Below are 18,042 nucleotides of genomic sequence, written 5' to 3'. Positions count from 1 at the left end.
GCTGTTGACATAGTCAAGCTTTGATGTCACCAGAGCCTGCACCACGATCTTTCTGCTCTCAAGCGGTAACAGTGGCAGGAATGTATTTAGCATCCTGAGTATGCCAAAGCAAGCGCCAGTTAGATTTTAGATTTGAAAGCTCGTGGAGAGTATCTTGTCTATGACAATTCCTATGTTTTTGACTTTCTCTTTTTCTGCGGGAGGGGGCGGCAGATCTTTTGGCCACCAGGAGTTCCAGTCAGGCGTTTCTGGATTACCAAAGAACTTCAGTTTTGTCAGGATTGCACTTCAGCTGATTGATCTTAAGCCAGTTAAAAACCTTTGTGAGGCAAGACCTAATCACTGCCCCGTCAAAGTCGGTTCCTTTTTCACATGCAAAAATCGGCTGCGTGTCATCAGCATAGTAAACAATTTTGATGCCCTCTTCCTCTACCAGAAATGCAAGGAGGAATAGATATATATTAAAAAGGGTAGGACTGAGAATGGAGCCCTGGTAGACACCTACATTCATGTCCGGAACCGGGAACGAGAAAGCGGGGAGCCAGATGTCCTGAGATCTATTTCCCTAGAAGGATGACATCCATGTTAAGGTGGTCCCCCACAGGTCGATGTTAGCAAATCTCTCCAGGAGCCTCTCATGTGGGACCGTATCAAAGGCCGCCGACAGATTGAGCAGTATCAGAACAGCCTTGCCTCCCTGGTCCAGCTTACACTTGAGAAATTCAGTCTCTTCCAGCAGAGCGGAGTCCGTACTGTAGTTAGCCCGAACACCGAATTGGGACTCATTATGGAGCTTCCCATCTTCAATGTGTTTTTGGAGGTTCTTGTTTACATGCTTCTTTAATACTTTGGAGAGGGCCGGAAGAAGGGAGATTGGCCTGTAGTTGGCAGGGTCTGTCAGTTTGGCGTTAGCCTTTATCAGTGGAAGAATCTTAGCATTCTTCCATAATTTCGGCATGGTGCCTGAGGAGAGGAAAGCATCAAAAAGCTGGTTTATCGTGGGGTTTATGGTGGGAGCTAATAGGTTCAGGATATTCGCTGGACATGGGTTGGTAGGAGAGCCAGACTTAATGCCTTGAAGAAGGGTCAGTGGCTCTTCAAGCTGAAACTCAGGGAAAGGAATGATGGAGGATCCAAGAGGGGAAATTTGCTATTAGAACTAAGGGAGAAAGTCAGTTCTTCCTCTGAGATGTTAGTGAAGGCTTGTTAGATCACGGAGATCCATTTGTGGAAGAATTGAGCTATTTGCTTAGACCATTCTTCCGTGCATGGCCCTTCCTTTGTGCAGGCTTTCGGGCCGGTAAAGGATTTAACTATGCTAAAGATTTCCTTACTCTTATTTTGGGCAGTTTCTATCTTTGTTTGAAAGACGTTTTTCTTGGCTGCCTTCACAAGAATGTGATGAGCTTTTAAGGTGTCTTTATACACCTTCCTGTCCTTAGGTAGACAGGATTACGCCATTTCTGTTCCATTTTTCTACAATTTCTTTTGCTAGATCTGAGGGAATCGTTAAACCATGGAGCTGGTGTGGCCGATTTGAGGAGCGGGAAACAACCGGTACCGCTGCACCAATGTTGGTTCAGAGCCATGAATCTATTGAGAGGGCATCCGAGTCAGGGCAGCCAGACCGCTCCGCTGAGGAATGACCGAGGGCGTCAGCTAACATCTGGATGGATATTTTATGTAACGTCCTGTAATTAGGGACCCTCTGCCCTGCGATAGCCCGAGGGGCTATGGCAGAGTTGGGAATAACTAATAGGAGGTGGTCAGGCCAGGTAATGGGAAGAGGTAGGCTTACTGATATGTCAAAGTTGTGAAAGATTTGGTCATGGTGGCCGAGAAATAGATGGAAACATGTTGCAGGCTTGCAGAGTCTCCAACAAGGAAATTGTTTGAGGGTCTTTTCCATTGTCCATATGTATATTGAAATCTCCCAGAATAAGGCAGTTGTTGTATTTTAAGGTCAGGGAGGTGCTGGCTGTATTAAGCATAGTAATATAATTTCCAATTGAACCGGGAGGTCTGTAAATAAAAAAAACAGCTATGCGATGATGGGGGGATAAGATACAGCGGAAACCTAAGGACTCTGTGCCCTCGATGGTTTCCATCGGGATGGGAGAGTAGTCTAGGTTTTGATTGTAAATTATGGAGACCCCCTCCTTCCCACTCTATCGGTCCCTCCTAAGGATTTTATAACTCATAGGGATGGCCGAGGTGATAGTAGGGTCGGAGGCTTCGAGCAGCCAGGTCTCAGCGAGAAATGAAAGCTCAGGCTGTTTGTTTGTCTAAAAGTAGGTCATAAATGTGTGGTTCATGCTTTTACATAGAGTGGCAATTTAAAAGGGTGGCGTTTAAGTCCTCTGTTTTCTTATTGTTTTTACACTTATTGTTCCATGGGAGGATCTTGGGTGCGAGTTTCCTGGGCTTATCTTATCTTATCTTAAGTGTAATTTGTAAAGCGCACTGACGCCGAAGCTTCCTGACGCTAGTAGACAGAATGGGTAGGGAGGGAGCATAGAAGGCGGAGTTTTAGCTAATGGGGGGAATAGGTGAGTTTTTAACAATTTTCTGAAGTTCAGAAGGGAAGAGGAGGATTTTATTGGAAGAGGAAGGAGATTCCAAAGCACAGGAGCTAGATAGGAGAAGTGGCGACCGCCGAATTTCTTGGTTTTGCTTTTAGGAGTGATTAACAAATCACGGTGGGCTGATCGGAGGTTACGTGTTGGGCAATGAGGATGGATGAGAGATTTGAGGAACGCAGGGCCAGAGCAGTGAAGGGCTTTGAAAGTGAGGCATGCCACCTTGAAGGCAGCCCTTTGGGCTATCGGAAGCCAATGGAGGCTGTGAAGCAGAGGCTTGGCTGATTGCCATATGGGGGTTCCATGAATCAAGCGGGCTGCTTGATTCTGGACGACTTGAAGGCGATGTAACAGGAATTGTGGAAGACCGTGATAGATGGAGTTAGAAAAGTCCAAACGGGAGAGCACAAGTGAGACGACAGTTTGGGTGAGTGCTGCAGGGGGAAGAAGGTGACGGACTTTGCGGATCCTCCGGAGTTGGTACATACAAGATGAGACTACCGCTCCAACTTGGGCTTTGAGGGAGAGTTCGGCGTCAATGATTACACCCAAGCTCTTTACTGTTTTTGCTGGGATAGGGGGGGGAGCCAAGCTCCGGAGGCCAGAACTGTGGGCCCCAGTGGGCATGACTGAATCCAGGGAGGAGGAGCTCAGTTTTTCCGGGGTTCAGCTTCAATTGGTTCAGATTCATCCAGAGTTGGATATGGATCATGACTGCGTGGAACGTTTTGATGGCATGTGGTGAATTGAGTGAGAGGATGATTTGTAAGTCGTCGGCGTAATTATAGGCAATGATGTCCCATTTCCGCAGAGATTGAATCAGGGGCCAGAGGTAAAGATTAAATAGAAGTGGAGAAAGAGAGGAGCCCTGGGGGACTCCGCAAAATGAGGGGTTTTTTTTGGCAGTGTAGGGACCCAGGCGGACCGCCTGTGTTCTTCCAGTGAGGAAGGACCTGACCCACTCGAGAGCAGTGCCCTGGATGCCTGCCTGCTCGACACGGTGGAGAAGGATGTTATGATCCACCGTGACGAACGCGGCTGATAAATCCAGGAGGACGAGGGCTTGGGGGAGCCCCGCGTCCGCATTGCTCCTGAGTGTGTCAAGGACTGCCAAGATGACTGTCTCTGTGGAATGGGCGGGTCTGAAGCCGGCTTGGTTAGGCTCGAGATGACAGGAAGATTCGATAAAGTTTGACAGGCACCGGGTAACATGGGCCTCCATTAGTTTTGAGAAGTATGGAAGGAGGGAGATGGGGCGATAATTCGCCGGCTCCGCGGGGTCGGCGCCGGGTTTTTTGAGGAGGGGCACTAGGATGGCCTCCTTGAAAGAAGTAGGGAAGGTGCCACTGCTAAAGGATCTGTTAAGTAAGTGTAGAATACAATCTGGCAGGTTGAGGCATATACTCCGCAGGACCGACGGTGGACAGCAGTCGTTCGGGGAGCCAGATTTCACGCGGTTGGCAAGTTCCGCTAGAGAGGTAGGATCTAGGGCAGGGAAGGTGGTAAAAGTCAAGGAGTTATTAGAGGAGATAACCGGTGCAAGTGACTGGGGAAGGGGGGGAATAGACTTTTTGATTTTTGTGATCTTTTCCAAGAAAAAAGAGTTCAGGGTGTTGCAGGCCTCCTGAGTGGGGGTCTGGGCTGGGAGGGTTCTATCATCTGTGGTTAGCTCGTTCAGGACTCTGAACACCTCCTTAGATTTGTTGACTGCCGAGCAGATCCTATTGGAGAAGTGTTCCATTTTAGCTGAGCTGATGGCTGTTTTATAATCTTTACGTGCGGCCAGATAGGACTGTCTAGCAGAGTCAGAATAGTCACGTCTCCAAATACGTTCTAGCTGGCGAGTTTTTAATTTCTGAGCCTTAAGGTCGTCAGAAAACCACCTATGGGAGTGCCGATGCCTGGTGCTGGGGAATTTGACTAAGGGAGCAAACAGGTCGCTGGCCGATTCTAACCAGGAACCGATGTCTTGTTCTAGTCCGTCGATGTCATTGGGGGGGTGAGAGACTGGGCAGGAGTCGGCCAGGGCAGTGAGGAAGCCCTGAGAGTCGTATGTGGTCCATTTCCGTGAAAGGCCACCGGCCATCAGGGGGGCAGGAATCTGACCGGCGACTGTGAGGGTGGTGTCCACCAGGTAATGGTCGGACCAGACACAGGGGAGTATGTCTGGTGAAGATATGGCCAGATTGCAGGTCCAGATCTGGTCGAGGATATGTCCCTTGATGTGGGTGGGTAGGGAAACGTGTTGAGTAAGATTCAGATTTTTTAGAGTCTCGAAGAGCTCCGTGGCATGGGGGCCAGGATTGGTGTCGTTAAACCAGTAGTTTAGATCGCCGAAGATAGCGAAGCAGGAGTGCAGCGTTAGCAGAGAGGACAGTTGTTCACTCAAGATGGAGGAGAAGGATGGCATAGAATGGGGTGTCGGTATAGGAGGAGCAAGGTAAGGGGGCCGGTAACAGTTTGTACGCTGATGAGTAAGTTCTCCACCTCGGGGAGGGGAAGAGAGTAAGAGGAAATTGAATTCAAGCGTTTAGATATAATGGCTGCCACCCCACCACCGGGTCGGTCACCAGGGCGATCGGCATGGAGAATATAATAATCAGGGGGAGGGCAGCCAGGATGTCTGGGAGAGACTCTGATGTTAGCCACGTTTCCGTGAGCAGAAGCATATCAGGATTAGAGTTGGAGAGCAAAATGAAGATGTCTTCGGAGTGTTTCACCAACGAGCGGGTGTTCATATATGATACCCTGATGGAAGTGGTGTTCCTAATCGGCATAGCTGAAGGTGAGCGTCCGTGTAAATGGAGTTGGTCAGGGCGCATAAGGCCAGCAGAGGGTATGCGGCGAATAGCCGTTGGCGATGGCGTGATGGCAGTGTATTGTAGATCTCTGAGTGATTGAGGTGAGTAGCTGATAGGATGGTCAGCGTGGCGTGCCCTAGGGCCCGTCCTGGCGCGTACAGGCGCAGACGGGCTTGCCTTAGGCGCGCCTTCGGCACGCAAACGGCGCTCCCGCTGCGCTCGTCCGCTGCGCTTCCGGTAGATGCACATGATTTATGCTGGGAGGAGGGGATTGGATGGGCGTGGCTTAAAAAGGGCGGTGGCCTCTCTCGTGGCCGGTAATAGTGTCGGGGGGAGTGTTGTAGGAGGCTACGTGGCAGCGCTAGAATCCGCTGTGCGTGCCTGTCCAATTCGAGCGAGTGCTCTGAAGGTGATCTCGCTAGCTGGTGAGTTTTTTAAAAGTACAAGTTTATTTGTGACAATCAATTTTAAAAAGTGTGAGTGCGCGAGTAAATGCTCCCGGCTTCCGCCTCAGGAGAAAGGTCTGTCTGAAGGGACGCTTGTGTTCAGCGTTTTTATACTCGGCGACGAAGGGCGTGGCTTAAACAGGGGCGTGGCCTCTCTCGTGGTCGGTAATGGCGTCAGGGGGAGTGTTGTAGGAGGCTACGTGGCAGCGCTAGAATCCGCTGTGCGTGCCTGTCCAATTCGAGCGAATGCTCTGAAGGTGATCTCGCTAGCTGGTGAGTTTTTTAAAAGTACAAGTTTATTCGTGACAATCAATTTTAAAAAGCGTGAGTGCGCGAGTAAATGCTCCCGGCTTCCGCCTCAGGAGAAAGGTCTGTCTGAAGGGACGCTTGTGTTCAGCGTTTTTATACTCGGCGACGAAGGGCGTGGCTTAAAAAGGGGCGTGGCCTCTCTCGTGGCCGGTAATGGCGTCAGGGGGAGTGTTGTAGGAGGCTACGTGGCAGCGCTAGAATCCGCTGTGCGTGCCTGTCTAATTCGAGCGAGTGCTCTGAAGGTGATCTCGCTAGCTGGTGAGTTTTTAAAAGTACAAGTTTATTCGTGACAATCAATTTTAAAAAGCGTGAGTGCGCGAGTAAATGCTCCCGGCTTCCGCCTCAGGAGAAAGGTCTGTCTGAAGGGACGCTTGTGTTCAGCGTTTTTATACTCGGCGACGAAGGGCGTGGCTTAAAAAGGGGCGTGGCCTCTCTCGTGGCCGGTAATGGCGTCAGGGGGAGTGTTGTAGGAGGCTACGTGGCAGCGCTAGAATCCGCTGTGCGTGCCTGTCCAATTCGAGCGAGTTCTCTGAAGGTGACCTCGCTAGCTGGTGAGTTTTTTAAAAGTACAAGTTTATTCGTGACAATCAATTTTAAAAAGCGTGAGTGCGCGAGTAAATGCTCCCGGCTTCCGCTTCAGGAGAAAGGTCTGTCTGAAGGGACGCTTGTGTTCAGCGTTTTTATACTCGGCGACGAAGGGCGTGGCTTAAAAAGGGGCGTGGCCTCTCTCGTGGCCGGTAATGGCGTCAGGGGGAGTGTTGTAGGAGGCTACGTGGCAGCGCTAGAATCCGCTGTGCGTGCCTGTCTAATTCGAGCGAGTGCTCTGAAGGTGATCTCGCTAGCTGGTGAGTTTTTAAAAGTACAAGTTTATTCGTGACAATCAATTTTAAAAAGCGTGAGTGCGCGAGTAAATGCTCCCGGCTTCCGCCTCAGGAGAAAGGTCTGTCTGAAGGGACGCTTGTGTTCAGCGTTTTTATACTAGGCGACGAAGGGCATGGCTTAAAAAGGGGCGTGGCCTCTCTCGTGGCCGATAATGGCGTCAGGGGGAGTGTTGTAGGAGGCTACGTGGCAGCGCAAGAATCCGCTGTGCGTGCCTGTCCAATTCGAGCGAGTGCTCTGAAGGTGATCTCGCTAGCTGGTGAGTTTTTTAAAGGTACAAGTTTATTCGTGACAATCAATTTTAAAAAGCGTGAGTGCGCGAGTAAATGCTCCCGGCTTCCGCCTCAGGAGTGGGCTGGAGTGTGGTACTGAAAATTCTGGACCCGTGTTATAAACATCGTCGTATCATGACGATTTTGGTATCAGCAGACCGAGAATGATTAGAATATGCACAAGCATTTTCGTCATATTCGGGTGACAAAATCCCCCTGAAATCAGAGTTTCCGTCCTGAACCCCCGGGTTCCATTTGAACGGCAGCCATTTTGTGATTGCCCTCACATAGGCCAATGACTAAGGCCAAAAACGAGTCTGAAGGACACGTACATCTTTGCTGACTCCTCTGTGACCTGGGCAAGCTGATTCCACTGCCTGAAGCCAAACCTGTTCGGCCAGTTCCTTTCCCAGTGGCCGAATGGGATTAGTATCAAGGCACAACATATCTTAAAACCTTTCATCACACACAAACCATGCCTAATCTTACACACACCTGTCCCTGTTCCTTTCTTTATGACTTGCTTTACGAGGAGGAGGTGCCCGTTTTTATTGGGGGTCCGTCGATATCTGATGAAAGTACGGAGCCTCGCCGGGTAATTGATTGAGGGCTGGACAAACTGAAATATGGGCTTGTCATCATGACTCTGCTTTTTCTTTGTAGTGAAAATATGTGAATGGTCAACTGTAAAATAAGGAATTTTTGCCTAAAGCATAATATTTTGTATAAAAAGAGAAGGCTGGCTCTGTAAGGTTGAGCAGTCTCCTGAGAATATACACCGTGTTGTATTTCTAGGATACCTGTTACTGGCTGCAGCCAATAAATACGATCTTTGACTTCACCAAGAAGACTATGTGTTTCTGTAGTCTGAAACAGGAAGGACTCGAAGTCTTAGGGTGTGTTCCCTGGCACCGCTGGGTTCTGAAAAACCCAGTACTTCAGTTGGCGCCCAAGGTGGGGCAATTTCAGCGGTACCGGTCCAAGCCAGAGGTTCGTGAGGAGCTTCGTGTGAAAATTCTGGAGGAAGACCGCCACTTCATCGACCCCTGTATGTCGACGTGGTCCGAAAGTCTTTGCTGCAAGGTTCCCCACTTCCCGACGGCTACGAAGGACTGCTGCCCTGACTATCGCCCTGTTTTGGACCCTTGATGATTGGTAGAGCAAAACGATAGACGAGTCTTCTGGTGACGTCATCGATACCTCAGTTAAGTATAAGTGGAGCGTCTCCCAGTCCTTAGTTTGGTTCTTAGTTTGGTATCCCCTTGGGATCTTTGATTTGGAACTTGCAAGTACCAAAGCCGAGGGACTCGTGTATTCACGAGACTATCGTATTCGATAATCCTTTGAAGTTTGAAGCTAGACTAGAGAGCGAAGATGCCTGGTCTTAGCAGACTTGGAAATTTGTTTTGTCTTGGTTGTAATAGGGATTCCCGATTGGAGGACTCGTGTCCGGTTCCTCCGATTGGAACTCCAACCTATGAACTATATGTGAAACATGGCATAGGCCCCCTCACATATAATGAAGTATGGATCCGGTACACCAGGAAAGATGGTGTTTTAAAATGGCCCTAATATGGTAGTTTTGACACAGAGATTCTGGATAATCTGGAGGTTAATCTTTTTAAGAAGAAAGCCCGGCCGGCGATGTTTGACTCTTTCTGCCTATGGCGTAAGGAAGCCAAACAGAAGGAAATTAAATTAGCAAAGAGAAATAAGAGAGAAAAGGGTATCTCGATAAGGCAAGCTGCTACGCAATTTAAAGATAATGAAGAAGAACAGATGAGTGAGCAGTTGCACAGGCAACGTAAAATGGTGATCGATAAATGTTATCCAGTTTTGCCGCTTCTTCAGCAAGATGCAGCAAAAGAACTTGAGAAAGATCCTTTAATGTCACACTTGTTGAGTTCGCCACCCCCTTATGCGCAGAGTGCTACAGCACCTCCGCAACCTTTAGTTGTGCAACCTCCGGTTATTGTGCCTCAGGTTCTTCCACAGCCGCCAGCTCCTCTTCAGTTGGCTCCTACTCCTATGGCGCAGCCCCCTCAAGGGCCGCCGACTTTGCTACCTGCTCCATCTGTACTTCCTACGACTTTGTCTACTACATCGACTGCCTCTTCTGGTGTTCTTCCTGATACTGCCTCTGCGTCTGCATCTGCCTTGCCTCCCTCTGTTTTTCCTCCTGTTCTTTCGTCAACTTCTCCTTCTGTCTGACAGAGAATGACTGATACTGTTGCTAGCCTTATATTTCCTCTCTTTGGGTCATCTGGTGTGACCCCTGATTCGGAGCGTAAGCAGTCGCGTAGTCAACTGCCTAATTCGAGAGAGAGAGAGAGAGAGAGAGAAATGTTTTACCGTATGGCACGTAAATGGGTTACTTACCCTTTAAAATATGATGTGGAGTCTGTTATGGATGTCTTCCGTCAATGGGAAGCACCGAAACAAAGATACGTTTTTGAGAAAATGTGTGCTTTCCTTTGTGAGGAATTGGAGGATAATGATTTGGAAACAAATCCGCCTGATTTGTGCCGTGTACGGTTTGAGTTTGAAAAGGGCACGATTGTGGGTTCCGATGTTGAGAAAGCAGTTGCGACGTTGTTGTCCTTTAGGAATAAGGATCCTTCTCAGTCACTGTTTGAACATGACTCCTCTGTTAGAAAAAAAGTGGGACAGTACCCAATGAGAGAAGTCCCTCCGGTATGGAAGGACGCCGTTGCGGCTGATGTCGCTAATCAAATTGATGCTGTTCCAGCTCATTTTCAGCGTGTTTGGGTACATGTTCCTTGGAAGCGAGCTGAAGTTTTAGCTCTAAAGCAGACTTTGCCTGACCCCCGTAAAAACCCTGCAGGGTATTATAAGGAATTATCACAGACTGCAGACTCATGCATTATGAATTTAGCCGACATAGACATGTTATTTGGGAATGTTGTTCCACAGCCTTTGTGGGGATTGATTCACCATACAGATCATGCGCAAGAGTTAGGTGACTCATGGGCTAATATTAGTGCTGCAAATGATAGACAAGTTGGTGGTGCCAAGCCTGAGCCTTTGGTAGCAGAACTTCCTGCTAGGATCATTACTTACATGAAGACTTTAATGCCAGCGATGCGTGTGAATTGGGATAAATTGTCTGCGTGTAAGCAGAAGAAAGATGAAACAGTGTCTCATTTCTTCACCAGATTTGAGGAAACGTTTATCGACCACATTGGTCAAGATATGAGTACAGAAGGTGGTCAACGGTTGTTCGTTGACAAGTTTGTGCACAATTTTCTTCCCGAGCTGTGTAAGAAATTGAAAGATTCAGAGAGTTCTTGGGCCGTTTCCTCTTCAGCACAAATATTGGCTACTGCACAGTACTACGAAAATAGGGATAAAGATGAGAAGGATAGAGCAGACAAGAAAACTAAAGAATTAAAGACGAAGGTTCTTTTACAACAGGCGTATCCACCACGTGGTGGTCAGAGTAACTATCAGCAACCTCAACAGTTTCAGAGAAACTTGCAAAGGTTCGAGTTTTCTCAACCACGTGTTCCTGTAGGTCCCAATCAGTGTTCATATTGTAAAGAAGAGGGTAATTTCAAGTATAGTTGTCCTATTTTGTTACAGCGTACGAATGGTGCTTCTGGCGCAAGAGGTCGAGGTGTTCAACAAGCTCCTAGAGGTAGAGGACGTGGAAGTTTCCCCCAGAACGCGCGTTCCTTTCCGTCTCAGAATTCAATGAATAGTTTTGACCAGCAAAATAACGCGTCTGGTAGGACGGCTCAGTACTATGCTGACGACTACTATGCAGAAGATGAGAATATGGAAGGTAATGATTGCTAGGACAGCCATAGAAAAAGAGAGGGAGTTGTTTCAGTTCCAGTAGATCAGAGTGGACCTTATGTTGAGGTGATTACATCAGGTGTGTCAGAGCCTTTTCTGTTGGATACTGGTGCTACAAAGAGTTCTATTATGCACTCAAAACTCCCTGGCGCACCTTTGTCTGGCGAGATGAATGTTTCAGTAGGTTTTTCTGGCGCCCCGGTTAGGAACCCGATTTCTAGTCCTATGTCCCTTTCTGTTGGACCTTGTGAATTGGAAGCACCCCTTATTCTGACGACAGGTTGTGGTGAAAACTTGTTAGGATTGGATTTGTCGAAAAGATTGTATGCGACATTATATTGTTCTCTTTCGGGAGTACAACTTACACTGGGTAGGAAAGTGATCTCTCCAATGTATTTGTCGAAGGATAAACTTCCGACCGAATTGTCGTTTCTTCCTGATATTCTTTGGGCTACTGGTCCTAATGATGTGGGTCTTTTGGAAATACCGCCATATGTTGTGACATTGAAAGCCAATGTTAAATTGCCACGCATTCCCCAATACAAGATCTCTAGTGAAGGTGAAAATGCGTTGCTAGCGATCATTTATGATTTGATTGAAAAAAATGTAATTGAAGAGACAAGAGGCAACGTTTGTAATAGTCCTGTTCTGCCTGTTTTGAAACGTACTGACCCTTCTCAGCCACCTGTTTACAGGTTCGTGATTGATCTTAGAGAGGTCAATAAAATAGTTGTGCCACAGTTTCCAGTTGTTCCTGATATCACTGCCCTATTGACTATGATTCCAGCTTCCGCCACCTGGTTCTCGGTGATTGACTTGAAGAATGCTTTCTTCAGCATCCCGATTGCCGAGGAGAGCAGGGATATTTTTGGCTTCAGTTTAGGAGGCCGAAGCTTCAAACGCGCTCCTCAAGGCTACTGTGAAAGTCCAACAATATATAGTCAGGCTTTAAAAACACAGCTTGATGCAATTGTTTTACCTGATGGCGCTACCCTTATTCAGTACGTCGATGATTTGCTAATCGCTGCAGATATTGAGGAGATTTGTAAAGAAGCCACCTTGTCATTGTTGCGTCATTTGTCTGATTTACATCACAAAGTGTCTCTTTCAAAACTGCAATATTGTCGACAAGAAGTGACCTACTTAGGTCATCTCTTATCGAAGGAGGAAAGGAAACTGACCCCAGAAAGAATTCAGGCAATTGCAAAATTGAGTGTGCCAAGGACACAGAGAGAAGTACGTGCTTTCTTGGGCATTACATCATACTGCAGACAATGGATACCGAATTTTTCTTTGCTGGCCAAACCTTTGGTAGCATTGACCTGTAAAGATACACCGAATCCCGTTCCGTGGTCTGAAGATTGTCAGAAAATTTTTCCGAATTGCGTAATGCATTGTGTTCGGCTCCTGTGTTGGGTACCCCCGACTACAGTAAGCCCTTTACACTGTATGTCCATGAGAAAGAGGGTTGTGCATTGTCAGTGCTGACACAGTCTTTTGGAGACAAGCAGCGTCCATGCGCGTATTGTTCGTCGACTTTGGATCCGGTAGCTAAAGCATTGCCGAGTTGCTTGAGAGCCACAGCGGCAGCAGCTGTTTCTATTCGACAGTCTGCTGGGTTAGTGATGAATAATATGTTGATTGTGATGGTTCCACATGCAGTGGACACGTTGTTAAACAGGACCAAGACACAGCACTTAACTAGTGCTCGATTGTCAGGTTACGAGTTGACACTGTTAGCGAGTCATGTGCACATAAAGAGGTGCAATACGTTGAATCCAGCCACGTTATTGCCGATTTCAGTAGAGACAGATGATGTTGAACAGCATGATTGTTTTCTCAGGACAGAAGAAGAAACGAAAGGGAGAGTAGATCTTAAAGATACTCCTCTTGTAAAGTGTGATGGTACCTTATGGGTGGATGGTTCATGCTTCAAGCTTCCGAATGGTGATACGACTGCAGCATATGCTGTCACGACTTTGCATACGATTGTTGAAGCTGCACGTATACCACATAATTCAGCTCAAGCAGCAGAGTTGATTGCACTTACGAGAGCGTGTGTGTTATCGAAAGGACTGAAAGTGACCATATATACCGACAGCCAGTATGCGTTTGGTGTGGCTCATAGTTTTGGACGATTGTGGAAAGAACGTGGGTTCCTGACTTCGCATGGAGCTAAGATTCAGCATGGTCAGTTGGTGAATGAGCTTCTTGAGTCACTGACCTTGCCGTTACAAGTTGCGATTGTGAAATGCAGTGCACACAAGAAGGTTACTGATGATGTTGGTCGTGGCAATGCATTTGCTGACGAAATCGCAAAAGAAACAGCAAAAGATGTGATGAATCGAATGTATGTTGCAGGCCCTGCAAGATGGGTTGGTGATGTTGGAATGTGTGAAGATACGATAGAGTGTGTGAAGTCTCTTCAAGCTGAAGCTTCAGAGAAAGAGTTGAGTGTGTGGAGAGAGAGTACGGGTAAATTGGATGAAAATGGTTGTTGGGTTGACTTTTCAGAACATCAGCGATGGTTGTTACCCGATGCGTTTGTGCTTGCAGTGGTGACAATGGCTCATGGAATGGCCCATATCAGTGTGAAAGGGATTTGTAAGTTGTTGGCTCCAGTATGGCAAAATGCTGGAATTACTAAATGTGCAGAGAATGTGGTCAAGAATTGCATGGTGTGTCTGAAATACAATCCTGGTAGGGGAACCCCAACTCCAGCTGGTCATTTTGCGCCTCCAACGTATCCGTTCGAGGTTTTGCAGCTAGATTTCATCCACATGGAAAGGTGCAACAATTTGAAATACGTACTCGTTGTTGTTTGTGCCTTTTCAAGATGGGTAGAAGCATATCCCTTAAAAAGACAACACTGCCTTATCCACAGCTAAAGCCCTTGCCAAAGAATTCTTCCCTAGGTTTGGAATGCAGAGAATGGTCTGGAGTGATAATGGGATTGAATTTGTGGGTCGAGTGATGAAAAAAGTATGTGAGGGGCTAGGTATCCAGCAAAAATTCCTCGCTGCAAATCACCCCCAATCAGCTGGACTAGTAGAGTGCTATAATGGCACGCTAAAACTGAAATTGGCAAAGATACAAGCGAGCTCTGGTCTTAAATGGCCTGACGCTCTGCCTTTAGCACTCCTATCAACAAGAATGACTGTGCATTCACGAGTGGGACTTAGTCCCTATGAAATTGTGTTCGGCCGCCCGGCCAACATATGGGGAGTGCCAAGGCCGACAAAATTCAGTGAGATCGAACACCCTGTACTGCTTGATTTGTATGAAATGACGGCTAAATTGCGTGTTTTACACCAACAGGTGCACGATACTCTGCCTCAGGTCTCTGAAGCTCCAGGACATCCTATTGATCCTGGATCATGGGTGCTGGTCAAGAACTTCCAGCGGACAAAGAATGACCAGCCCCGTTGGACCGGCCCCCACCTCGTCCTTCTCTCAACAAGATCAGCTGTTCGAGTGGAAAGAGGGAAAAAGAACTGGATCCACAGCGTACACTGCAAGAGGGTCCCTTTGCCTCTACCGTACGACCGGTGGGTCCAGGAGGGGATCGCTGACTCTGCCTCGTTTTCTGCCTTTTAGCGATGCACGTGTAAAAGGAACAATTTCTGAACGAGAAAGTGACAATATTTTGCAAGAAGCTGTGCCACCGTCAATTCGATTGAACACTACAGAGCCTGAACTCTTGTTCCAGAACCAGAGAGTACATGGAAAAAGCTGTTATAATTTGAGGCCGAGAACTATGGACAAATAAAAAATTATTTTTCTTTTGCTATTTTTGAAAGTGCAGCTCTCTCATCTGAGAAACTTTCTTATTTTTGTTTTTCGAACCGCCATCCGGGTTCAGCTGTAGGGTCGTGGTTGCCCAAGTCTTTGGAGTGCAGCTGAAGACGTTAGGTTGACAGTTCTGGTCGGTCTAAGGGAGTTGCCCTGGACTGACAGAAGCATTCCCTAGCATAGAACACCCTACCACCGCGAGCAGCAATTAGAGAGGATGGAGTTTTTCGAGAATGAGAGACCTGCCAAACAGATGGACTTTAAAGCCAGAATGTGTATAATGATGACAAAGAAACGATTTTTGATATTATGTATTTTCATGTTGCTTAGTGTAATGACGTTTTTTATAGGATATGTTTATTCTCTTTTCAAGTGACATTTGCACCCACTACACAGCCCATACCTCCTTCTTCTGTTTCCTCGCATTCTTTTCACCCTCTGCCTGAACACGAGTCCGCTAGAAGATTAGAATTTGTCAATAATTCATTCATTCAGCTTCTACACCAACACCAATTAGTAGTGAACACAACTAACTGTTGGGTGTGTGGTCTTATGCCTCATACTACTGATAAAGGTATCCCTTATCTGGTCCTGCCTTTCAGCCATAATGGTTCTGTGTGGGCATATAGAACGATGTTCATATACGCTCATGAAGCCAAACTCCCTACGTTCTGTGAAAGATAATCCTAAGAATAGTGCTCTAGTTAAGGGTATAGTAGATATGATTAGGGAAGATATTTCCTATGAGACTATCCCGAGAGTTGAGACACTGGCATATATTGGATGGAACATAACAGGATATGGAGTTACTCTGAGTGAGAACCAGCGAGCAAAGAGATCCTCCCCGATTTGGATTGTACCCCATCAGGGTCACCTATGTCTGCAAGGTAATGGCAAGAATCCCAGAGCTCAGTTAGGGAAAAGTATCTGCACTGAAACATATGTTTTTGCGTCTCAGACTTCCCCTTCGTTCCTAGCAGCTAAGGGTACCTATTTCATCTGCCATAATAGAGCCTATACATGGTTGCCCCCTGACTTCTCAGACACATGTTTTGTTTCGTTCCTGTTGCCTCCCACCTACACGGCAGCGGCAGATTACCATAAGACAAGGATAGTTAGAGGTGTCATCAGTAAAGAAGACACTACAGGACAAGAACTTGGAGATTTCGTAAAGGGTTTTCTGCCGTTTTGGGGGCCTATGGTTAACAGCAGGAACATAAGGCAATTGACAAGGGTGGTTGTATCCACGGTAGTTGAAACCGCCGGTGCCCTTAGTAATTTGACTGCTGAGCTCCAGTCGGATCGCCTTATGACTCTTCAGAACAGGGTCGCATTAGATGTCATACTTGCAGACCGAGGTGGGGTATGTAAAGTGATTCAATCAAGTTGCTGTGTTTTCATTCCAGATAACGCTCCGACAGTCTACCAGGCCATTTCCAAACTGCATAAGATAAAGGAGATTGGTCATTGATGGGGTGGTTCTGGGAACTGATATCCACCTGGGGATGGAAGATTCTGATAGTCATTGGGATGATCTTAGCCATTCTTTTCCTGTCCTGTCTGTGTGTACAGTGTGCTCCTGCAATATGTGGCCTCTGTGCTACATCGTGTGTAAGGAAACCTGTATCAAGAGACAAGCTAAGTAATAGGATGATGCTACAGCAACATCTCAACGACTTTATGAATATAGACCTGGACTCAGATTAGCATGAGTATAGGTTATTGCCTATGTAAGGGTAAAAGGAGGGTCTGTGGTACTGAAAATTCTGGACCGTGTTATAAACATCGTCGTATCATGACGATTTTGGTATCAGCGGACCGAGAATGATTAGAATACTATGCACAAGCATTTTCGTCATATTCGGGTGACGAAATCACCCTGAAATCAGAGTTTCCGTCCTGAACCCCCGGGTTCCATTTGAGCGGCAGCCATTTTGTGATTGCCCTCACATAGGCCAATGACTAAGGCCAAAAATGAGTCTGAAGGACACGTACACCTTTGTTGACTCCTCTGTGACCTGGGCAAGCTGACTCCACTGCCTGAAGCCAAACCTGTTCGGCCAGTTCCTTTCCCAGTGGCCGAATGGGATTAGTATCAAGGCACAACATATCATAAAACCTTTCATCACACACAAACCATGCCTAATCTTACATACACCTGTCCCTGTTCCTTTCTTTATGACTTGCTTTACGAGGAGGAGGTGCCCGTTTTTATTGGGGGTCCGTCGATATCTGATGAAAGTACTGAGCCTCGCCGGGTAATTGATTGAGGGCTGGACAAACTGAAATATGGGCTTGTCATCATGACTCTGCTTTTTCTTTGTAGTGAAAATATGTGAATGGTCAACTGTAAAATAAGGAATGTTTGCCTAAAGTATAATATTTTGTATAAAAAGAGAAGGCTGGCTCTGTAAGGTTGAGCAGTCTCCTGAGAATATACACCGTGTTGTATTTCTAGGATATCTGTTACTGGCTGCAGCCAATAAATACGATCTTTGACTTCACCAAGAAGACTCTGTGTTTCTGTAGTCTGAAACAGGAAGGACTCGAAGTCTTAGGGTGTGTTCCCTGGCACCGCTGGGTTCTGAAAAACCCAGTACTTCAGGAGGAGTGACAAGTTGCACTTATTGCATCGAAATTCTACCTCCAAGCTCGGATCTGCCGCTGTACACTGACATAATGGTAGCTGCCTAAGGCTAAGCAGTTTTTCCCTAATGTAATATAGTGGAAGAAACTCACCGGAGGGGAACTGGGCAGCATGGCCGGCGGCAGACGCTGGCGGGCACAAACGGGCTTGTCTTTGGCACGCGTCGGCTGCGCTTCCGCTGCGCTCGTCCATTTGCATTGGGAATATATAAGCTGTCAATGATGCAAACTGGATCGCTAATGCAGCTGAGGAAGCAGAAACTGCGTGAGCAGAAGTGAGGAGCCGGATAGTAGCCCCAGCCCTCTGCACAATCGGCGTATCAGCCGTTGCATACCAGGACCGGAGGAAAAGCGAGATGCAAATCGGAGCAGCTAAGGTGGTGTAGGCAAGCAGAATCAAGTGAAGGGCGAGTAGGTAGGAGAAATTGTTAAAAAGCACCGAGTAATTCAGCCACACATATACAATTTAAAAAGTATTAAAAACCTAGTAGCAGTGCAG

Source organism: Triturus cristatus, chromosome 8 (assembly GCF_964204655.1).
Source record: "Triturus cristatus chromosome 8, aTriCri1.1, whole genome shotgun sequence".
In the NCBI taxonomy this organism is placed as follows: domain Eukaryota; kingdom Metazoa; phylum Chordata; class Amphibia; order Caudata; family Salamandridae; genus Triturus; species Triturus cristatus.
Note: the sequence above shows the minus strand (reverse complement) of the source record.